At 39.9% G+C, this 8,463-nt stretch overlaps 1 non-coding gene across 1 annotated transcript; it reads left to right on the top strand.

Annotated features, from left to right (window-relative positions):
- The first annotated feature begins 3,088 nt into the window (after window positions 1-3,088).
- On the top strand, window positions 3,089-3,213 carry LOC121146301. The gene has a single exon (XR_005882175.1). It is a non-coding gene; the product is annotated as a small nucleolar RNA ACA64 (small nucleolar RNA).
- Window positions 3,214-8,463: the final 5,250 nt, after the last annotated feature.

Genomic DNA, 8,463 nt, shown 5'->3' with positions numbered 1-8,463 from the left:
AGAGGGGGTCTCAGGACAGAGGGAGGTGCCATTTTCCCATAAAGAGAAAAAAATCCAGGGTGCACAGGAAAAAAAAAAAACACTAGAAGAAGAAAAAGGAAGGGATCCGTGTTGAAGACGTTCAGGGTATAGTGCTTGTGATTCATCCCAGCGATTTCTACAAGGAGATTTGGAACAGCAATGTGAATACCAGGCAGCCAGGGCTAAATCTCAGGGAGATCACGGCATGACTGTATGCCTTGATTATGACCAATCGCTATTCAGGTCCGTCAAGTTCCGGTGGGGCCAACTATAAAATACTGTGGTTTTCACCTTTGTATGAGATGATACAGGATAACAGGAAAGGGTTAGAAAAAGAATCTTGGAAAACACTGGTGTGTTTACTGGAGGAAGATGTGGAGAAGAAAGAGGGCAGGTGACAATGACAGCTGGGAAGCCTGGCCAGAGAGGCAAGAGTTAATATACAAGGAAAACCAGGAGAAAGATTTCAAACTGAAATACAATACTGTATTTTCTCTCCTTTTGTATACCTACAATTCCTTGATGTACCTAGATAGCAGAATGTTACACTTTTACTGTTCCCAAAGGAAATGGGGGAGGAGAATATGGGGAGGGAGAGGGAAAGGGCAAGTGAGGAATCATTATGCCTACTAAAATGTATCATGGAAAATAGTAAAAACAGGGGTTTTTTTTATCTACAAGGGAAAATCGTGGGCATGTTTATATTCTGAGATAAATGGGAGGAATGGCTAAGGGACAGGAGATAATAGAGATGAGTAATGGAATGATATCACTGATGACACATGGATGCAACCCAAAACTTTCCACTAGAGGAGTTCTGGTGGTCACTAGGGGTCCCAATGTGACGGCCCAGTGGCTAAACCCTCACCTCACATCCACTGAATTCTATATGGGCACTGGTTCATATCCTGGCTGCTCCATTTTCCATCCAGCTCTCTGTTTGCAGCCTAGAAAAGCAGTCAAAGCTGCTCTAAAACCTTGGAACCCTGAACCCATGTGTGAGACCCTACAGCTCAGCTCTGGCTGTTGAAGCTGCTTAGAGAGTAAACCAGCAGATGTAAGATCTCTCTCTCTCTCTCTCTCTCTCTCTACTCTCTATAATCTGACTTTCCAATAAAAATAAATAAATAAACCTTTAAATTTTTTTTTCACTAAAAGAATATTTCCATCACTGGAGATGAAATAGAAAAAAAGTTGAAAAAAAGATAGTAGCAGAAAACGAAGGAAGTTGCTCTCATGGTAAAGATGTCAAGCGGCCCAGCTGGGAACTTTGAGAAAGGTAGGTGGTGACCTGGAAAAGAGTATCAAAGGCTCGAAGGAGGCCATGAGGCACGGCAAAGGGAGCTTGCCAGAGATAGGTTGAATATTAAATTTACACATACTCATTGAAATATGCTAACAGCCCTCTTAAAACTAGTAAAAGATATCACTTAATTTAGGAATTATATTTTCCAAGAATATGGAAAGGAAAGGGAGCAGGAGAGCTGTTTAAAATTACAAATAACTCTTTATTTTTCATGATACAGTTTCTTAAGCTCAGGGGTTTCCCCTTTCTCCTCTATGGTTTCCCCTGTGTTGCAACAGTAGTTTAGTCCCTCAAGAAGCTGGCCTGAAATTCTTAAGAATTTTATCTTGGCATACATTTTTGTTGAGTGAGTTTGGGTGGGTTAGTAGAGCACGTGTGTACAGCGTAGACATTGCCTGTGCAGTATAACTTGCCACTCCTTTTGCATATTGCTTCATGTCTTTCATAACACACTTCTTGCACTTTGAGTCTCAATAAAATTCAAGGCACAGGCCTGCCACAATTTTATTTTCATGTTCCATATAATGTGTGAATGAGCAGCACAACTGACAGATCAGAAGGTTTATGGTTTGCCTTGAACCAGCACTTGCTTAGAGCAGAGAAAGAAGAAAGCAGTTTTCTAAGAAACACGTACAATCAAGGGATCTTTTACATCCTTTTTCACTCCTGTTATTTCCCAGTACTACTAACATTGAACTTAGGAAAAAAGGGAAAAAATAAAACATTCTTGCTTTCATTTCAAATTTTCCTTACTCATCAGTAAAGTGAATTAGAGAGTGTCAGGTTAGAATGAATGTATAAAAGTTCTCTGTAGTTTTTTCCCACTGTTTTAAGAATGCAGGACATATGCATGTACGAACTATCAAATGACATTGATTCTACATAACTTAAATACCTTTACATTTGCATTTCTAAACTGATTATACAAATAGACTTGGGCATTATAAATGTAAAATGAATGGTACAATTCATGTTAATACTTCAAATTTTTATTTTTCTGTACATATCAGTTAAACTCTTATGCTTTAAAAGTAGTACATTTAAAAATATTTTAAAACAAAAAAAAGTGACAAACAGCATAATGAGCCTTGAGAAACAATATAGGAGGGAGATTAAGGAGAAACAGAAAATTAAGAAAATTTGAACATTTCTAATTGAAGTACAGAAACATTATGTTTTCAATACTACAAAATGTGGCATAAGAACTTAGATATTTAGTATTTTACAGGATGAGCAATTCAGAGTGTTGAGGCATAGCCCTAAGCTGAAGGCAGCCAACTAGTACAGAAGTTGGCAGAGCTGCAGAAATTAAAGAACCATGAATGAAGCTGTTGGATGTACTGTCCACAACATCCCACTCTTTTTTACTTTTATTTCTTTCTTTCTGGGACATTTATTCATTTACAGGAATTTATTTATTGCTTTCTGGGAATTATAAAAAGTAAATGTACAACATTGTATTTTAAATACAAGGAAGTTTTCAAAAAAAAGGTCATAAGTTAAAACCAACAACAGGAACAGTAATAAAGAATTTACAACAGCAAGAAGTCAAATAACATGCTAGCAAAAGACCAATATGTCACTGAAGAAATGAAAAGAAAATAAAAAACCTTCCTGAGGAAAGTGATGCTACTGTATGATCCATGTATCACTGAAGAAATATAACTATGTCATAAAGACTATCATAACCAGTTGTGAAGATGAATATAGTATCATCTTACTTCTAAACCAAAAATAAACTTCCAAAGAAACTGTTCTGGCGCTGGATGAAAATTGCCCTGGCTTTGGCCATAGCCATGGGTGAGATTCAGCACCTAGAGCCACCACGAGCCTCAGCTCATCTCCCACTGCCTGTGTGGAAAGGTGAGACCCAGGCCCCGACAGGTGCAAAACAGAAAACAGGAAATGACAAGCAGGTGCAAAAAGAAAACCAAAGAGTCTTCCAGCCACCGCATGGGAGCTAGAAGGCCCGGGGACAAGTAGCGTCCCATGCCTGGATCACACGCAGCCGCTACCATGCGGGCGTCCAGGGCCGGTATCAGGCGGCCAGTGCACCATTTGGCGGTAGGCTCTGCCTGCTGGCCGCTGGCCAGGGAGCTCTGGGATTTGGTTTCTATGATTGCTGCTTAGAAAGCTCCATGATGAACCCTCAGGGCTTTGGGTACATTAATCAACCCTAAAGATTTCCAATGATGTGAATCTCCCCCAATGGACCTCTACTTAATATGGTTTCAACCCATGTGTTTTTAAAATTGTATAACCAAATATATTTTCAAAACCTTTTACTACTCAGAAATTGGGCGGGAGAGCAAAGAAACCTTCCATCTCCTGTGAAGGTGTGAGAAAGCCGTGTAGTGTAACCTCTCAGACACATAACAGGTAACTTGTAGACAATAGATTCAAGACAACATTAGATAACAGTAAAACTACAAAGATATATAGGGGGAATCAAGAGTGACCCTGACAACCTGTTAACAGGAGGTCATGTGCACAGAGCAGTGGGGGACCACAGAGTGGAGCAGGTGGACAGGAGGAGGCTTGTATCCCAAACCTGGAGTCTCCTGGATCCCCACCAAGGGCTATCAGTACCGGCGCCAAGGACCACATCCCAACTGCCAAAGAGACCACGGGGGACTGGAATGCCTTCGGAGGCCGGGAACTCAGAGGACATCCCCCCTCACCTTTGGACCTACCACACGGGATAGAAAAAGCTGAATCCTTCATCATAGGATCCAAGGCCATCGGAACAACAACCAGGAAACCTGAGCGGTCCCTTCAGGACTAAGGAGAGGAGCTATCTCTGGTTCTTACTTAGCTTCAACTTCGGGTCCCCACCCTCTCTGCAATGACCATGAGACACGCTCCAGAGCCCCCCCCCAACACACACACACACACACACACACTCACAAATTGGAAAGGATAGGCAGAGAACAACAAGGAAGGCTTGGTCAGCATGGACTCACACACACCTTACTAGGTAGGACACGGGGATTAAGTACTCCTCACCAAGGTATGGAAGATTTCTCTGCACACCCTTCCTAAAACTGTTTCGCATCTCAATTGTTGAAATGTCATTGAAATAGTCACAGGAAGTTGTTAAGACCATATATCCAATTTTGACAAATTGGTTGCTCAATACTTTGTCAATTTATCCCTTAACGTTATATATCATTGCTGATGTTATGTTGGGCTTTTAATTGATCAGGATTCTACTCTGTTGGCTCTGCCTTTGGACCAGGTAGGGTCTCCCCAAGAAGCCGCTGAACTTGACCAGACAATGAGATGCTGGACTCTATGCTTGGTGTGTGCTTGCAATGAAGGAATCTCAACTAAACCTGAACTGTGGTTGCACAACGGGGGGGGGGGGGGGGGGGGGAAGAAGCCCACCATGGGGGGAGGGTTAGGAGAGGGGTTGGGGGAATCCCCAGTGCCTATATAAAACTGTGTCACATAATGCAATAAATACTAAAAAAAAATCATCTAAAGTAGCTAAAAAAAATAATAAAGAGTTTAGACAAATAAAAAAAAATAAACTGTTAAACATGTCTTGACAATAGGACGCTGGACTCTCTGCCACTGTCCCATCCTACAATGTAAGGTTACACTTAAATTGCACAATGATGGAGACGTGACCAGTTATGAAGGTCTATACTATTACAATAATATGGGGAATCAGTGACAGAGGGGGATTTAGAGAGAGGAAGAGAGGAAACTCCAGAGCTGTAGAATCACATTGTTAAATAATAGCAATAATAATAATATAATTAAAAATACAAGGAAACTAAAGGTCAGAGAAACGATAGGACTTGCTCATGGTCACACTAGTGGAGGGCAGTAGAGACAGCACTGTGTTTCATGCCCTGTGTTTATTTCAAAGTCTGTGGTTCTTTCAAGAATGGAGCAAATTAAAATGAAGAATACAAGGAGCCAGTCTCCATAATCACTGAGAGTGGAACAGTAATGAGAAGCTCAGTATATGATATCCATGAAGAAAAGATGAAAGGTCAGGGCCTCCAAAGAGAAAGGATTTTGCCTGAGTGTACAGGAACAACTGTTTATGAGTGTTATTGGAAATTAGGGGAATGGCCCTGAACTGCTGTCCTGAGGATCATTACTGGTTGTTATTATGTTGAAAGATAGAGACAGAAAGATGGAATCTGTCTTCACTGGTTCACTCCCAAATGCCCATAATAGCCAAGCCTGGACATGCTGAGGCAAGAAGATGCGAATCCACTGGTCTTCCACATGAGTAGCAGGGTTTAAATTATTTGAGCAATCAGCCGCTGCCTGCCAGGATGTGCAGGAAACTAGAAGTGGGGAAAAAAAGCTTGAACTCAAACTCAAGCATTTTGATATGGGATGTCATTGTCCCAAGCAGTAGACACTTTCATTATCTGTAGTCAGCAATTGCAACTGGCGTGTTGGTAAGAAGTTACGTTGTCTTCAAGGCAACCTGGGCCTGGATTTTAAGGCAGGAATGAGGTTGGATGGTTCCGTAAGCTTGCCGCTTACATTGAGAACACCTTGTGTCCTCTGGTAAATAGGAGGACTTAAGATTCAGGTGTCCATAGATGCAACCGGTTGTGGATTACCTGATGCCTTTTCTGAAGTGTGGGATGTCAGCTTGGAACAAAAATAACAGGAAAGCTTAACACTGACTTTATAATAGTGTAATAAAGGCTTCCATCATAAGCAAATACTTCTCATTATTTAAAGTTCCTTGAAGACTTTGCTAATTATTTCTGCCCTTTGGTTCCTCCCGTATCTGATTTTGTTTTCTATTATGCTAAACATTCTTCATATTTTCCATTGTAATATGCATATCATTACTGAATCGCCAAATGTACTGAGCAGACAGAAGGTGTTCTCTGTGAGGCAAATAATTAAAACTTACGTATCATCTTTGTTTTTCAATTATATCTATATGTGGTTAATATATGCTCATTTTTTGTCTAAGCATTTAAAATCTCTTAGGTAACATATTCTCTGGGAGAACTACAAGAGCAATAACAAAATCTCTAGGAAGAGACCTAAGCCTAACCACAAATAAGAATCTAGAGAGACAATTGGGATAAAGGATCCACTATACAGAAGGAACTGAGTCCTACACAATCGTCATAGACTTAGATTTCATACACAACCCAAAGGTGGAAGGCAGAGGGTTAAAGTTACTTTTCTTAACTAAGCAGAAACAATTTGCTTTGCTGAAATAGAAACTATATCTTCTCAAGAGCATTAGGAAAGCCCAATAAGTCCATTTTCTCCATGCCTTTCAAGCCTACTCAGTGTGATATCATTGTGTTTAATCAAGAAAATGTATTTTCTTTCTAAAAACATGAACATCTTGGATCTTCCAAAATTGTTGCTAGATCATCTTTGACAACTAAGAAATTTCTGTTCATGAGTCTGATGAGCTGAAGGAGAAAGACCTTAATAACAAATACAGACTCTCACAGTTCACATGAAACTCCTAGCCCACACATGTTGCTGCTAAACTTTGTCAAATAAAGCGTACATTATAAGTCTTTTAGCTTTCTTTAAAAAGTCAAATACCTCGGACAGCTAAGCAGGTTAACTCTACTGGCCTTGGAGAGTAAAGGCCCAGAAGGCCACACTAATCGGCTCTTTATAAAGTCCTCCAGCATGGTCATTTAACAGAACAGAATAAAAGGTAACACATGTGGCAGAATCTAAACCAAGCCAGGCAATAGCTAATGGGAAATTTGTCTGTAAAATAATAGTATGAGCACTTCAATTACTCATATTTGCCTTTTGTTTATTTTAATTTGTTTTGGGGGATGCTTCATTCACCTGAATTAGGCTTCTGAGTTTAGTAAGTATAAGGGCCAATATAAAAGTGGAGTAGGGTGAGAGGAAGTGCCACTGCAACTGAACAGGCAAGTTGGGGAGTATGGGCACTCTGTTTTACTTGTAGCTGAATGTAATTTTGGTAGTTGTTGAGAAGGAATGATATGATCTGAGTTTTGTTTGCTTAAGGTCAGTCTTCTGCTTTGTAAAGGCTGAGCTTGAAGGGTATGTGGCCATGGGAAAGGTTTTTAAAGGCTCTGGCCAGAGACAAGCAGGCTCCAAGCAGGAGGGCAGTTTAGAAATTGGAGGGATTTGCAAAGAAGTCCAAGGCAGATGGAAGGAGGAAAGGAGGAAAGGAGAAAAGGAGGAAAGAAAGAAAGAAACAAAGTCCAAGGCAGAGGACATAAAATGCAATAATGAATGAGCAGGATTGTGTCAAACAGGAGCAGCTACAGATTTCCAAATGAAACATCAGAGGTATCATGTTTTTTCATTCTACAAGGATTTATCTCAAATTTGAGAAATGCACTATTTTCATCTCCCAAGTCCAACAAATGCTACATTCTGACCACTAAAAATAGCAATTAAATGAGCAAGAACTCATTTGTTCTGGTCTTTTTTCGCATTTCATATATTGAAAAGTAAATGGTCAAAACCAAATTAAATCTGGTGGAAGCATTGATAATTGTTCTGGAACAAATGCTACCTGACATGATTTAATAGGCTTTACTGAATTCTACAAGCAAGCATTTTAAATTGGACACAGAACAGATGCAAATCCATGTAATGATTATGTAGCCAGTTAACAACATGGGTGTCAGTCCACCTCTGTCAAAAATCAACTCTTAAAGTGAAATAGTGTCAGCAAACATCACCAATGACAATAACACTCAGTGCAAAAATGTACGCAGTGTGTAAAAAAAAAAATAGCCAAGTATTGTCCCCAATCGAGTTAAAATCACTGTGGCCTCACCCCACTTACCCTTGGGACAGCAGCTCTTCAGAGGTTTTCTGATTTCTGACCTTGTTAATCCTGAGGAAATCTCTCCATGACCTCTACTCAAGTTGAAAAGCAGTCTGTCCTTTTCTGGTCTGTACTCTATGACGACTTATAAACATCAATTAGATGAAATCAGACTTTTTGAAAAACAAAAGCTAGAAATGAAAATGTATTAAAATTTAGTTCATTTTTTGTACCCTAACAGTTTATTCTAATGGCTACATCTAGAGACTTTCTTCTGATAAAGAGGCTATAGCAAAAGTATTAGGGTATCACTTTCATAGTAGGATTACAAAAGAGTATTTCTCTCTTTCCTCTCTTCCTTTCT

The sequence above is a fragment of the Ochotona curzoniae genome, unplaced genomic scaffold (genome assembly GCF_017591425.1).
Source record: "Ochotona curzoniae isolate NIBS_2020 unplaced genomic scaffold, NIBS_Ocur_1.0 scaffold_3890, whole genome shotgun sequence".
In the NCBI taxonomy this organism is placed as follows: Eukaryota; Metazoa; Chordata; class Mammalia; order Lagomorpha; family Ochotonidae; genus Ochotona; species Ochotona curzoniae.
The sequence above is the reverse complement of the archived record's forward strand: the minus strand, read 5'-3'. Positions and strand labels throughout refer to the sequence as shown.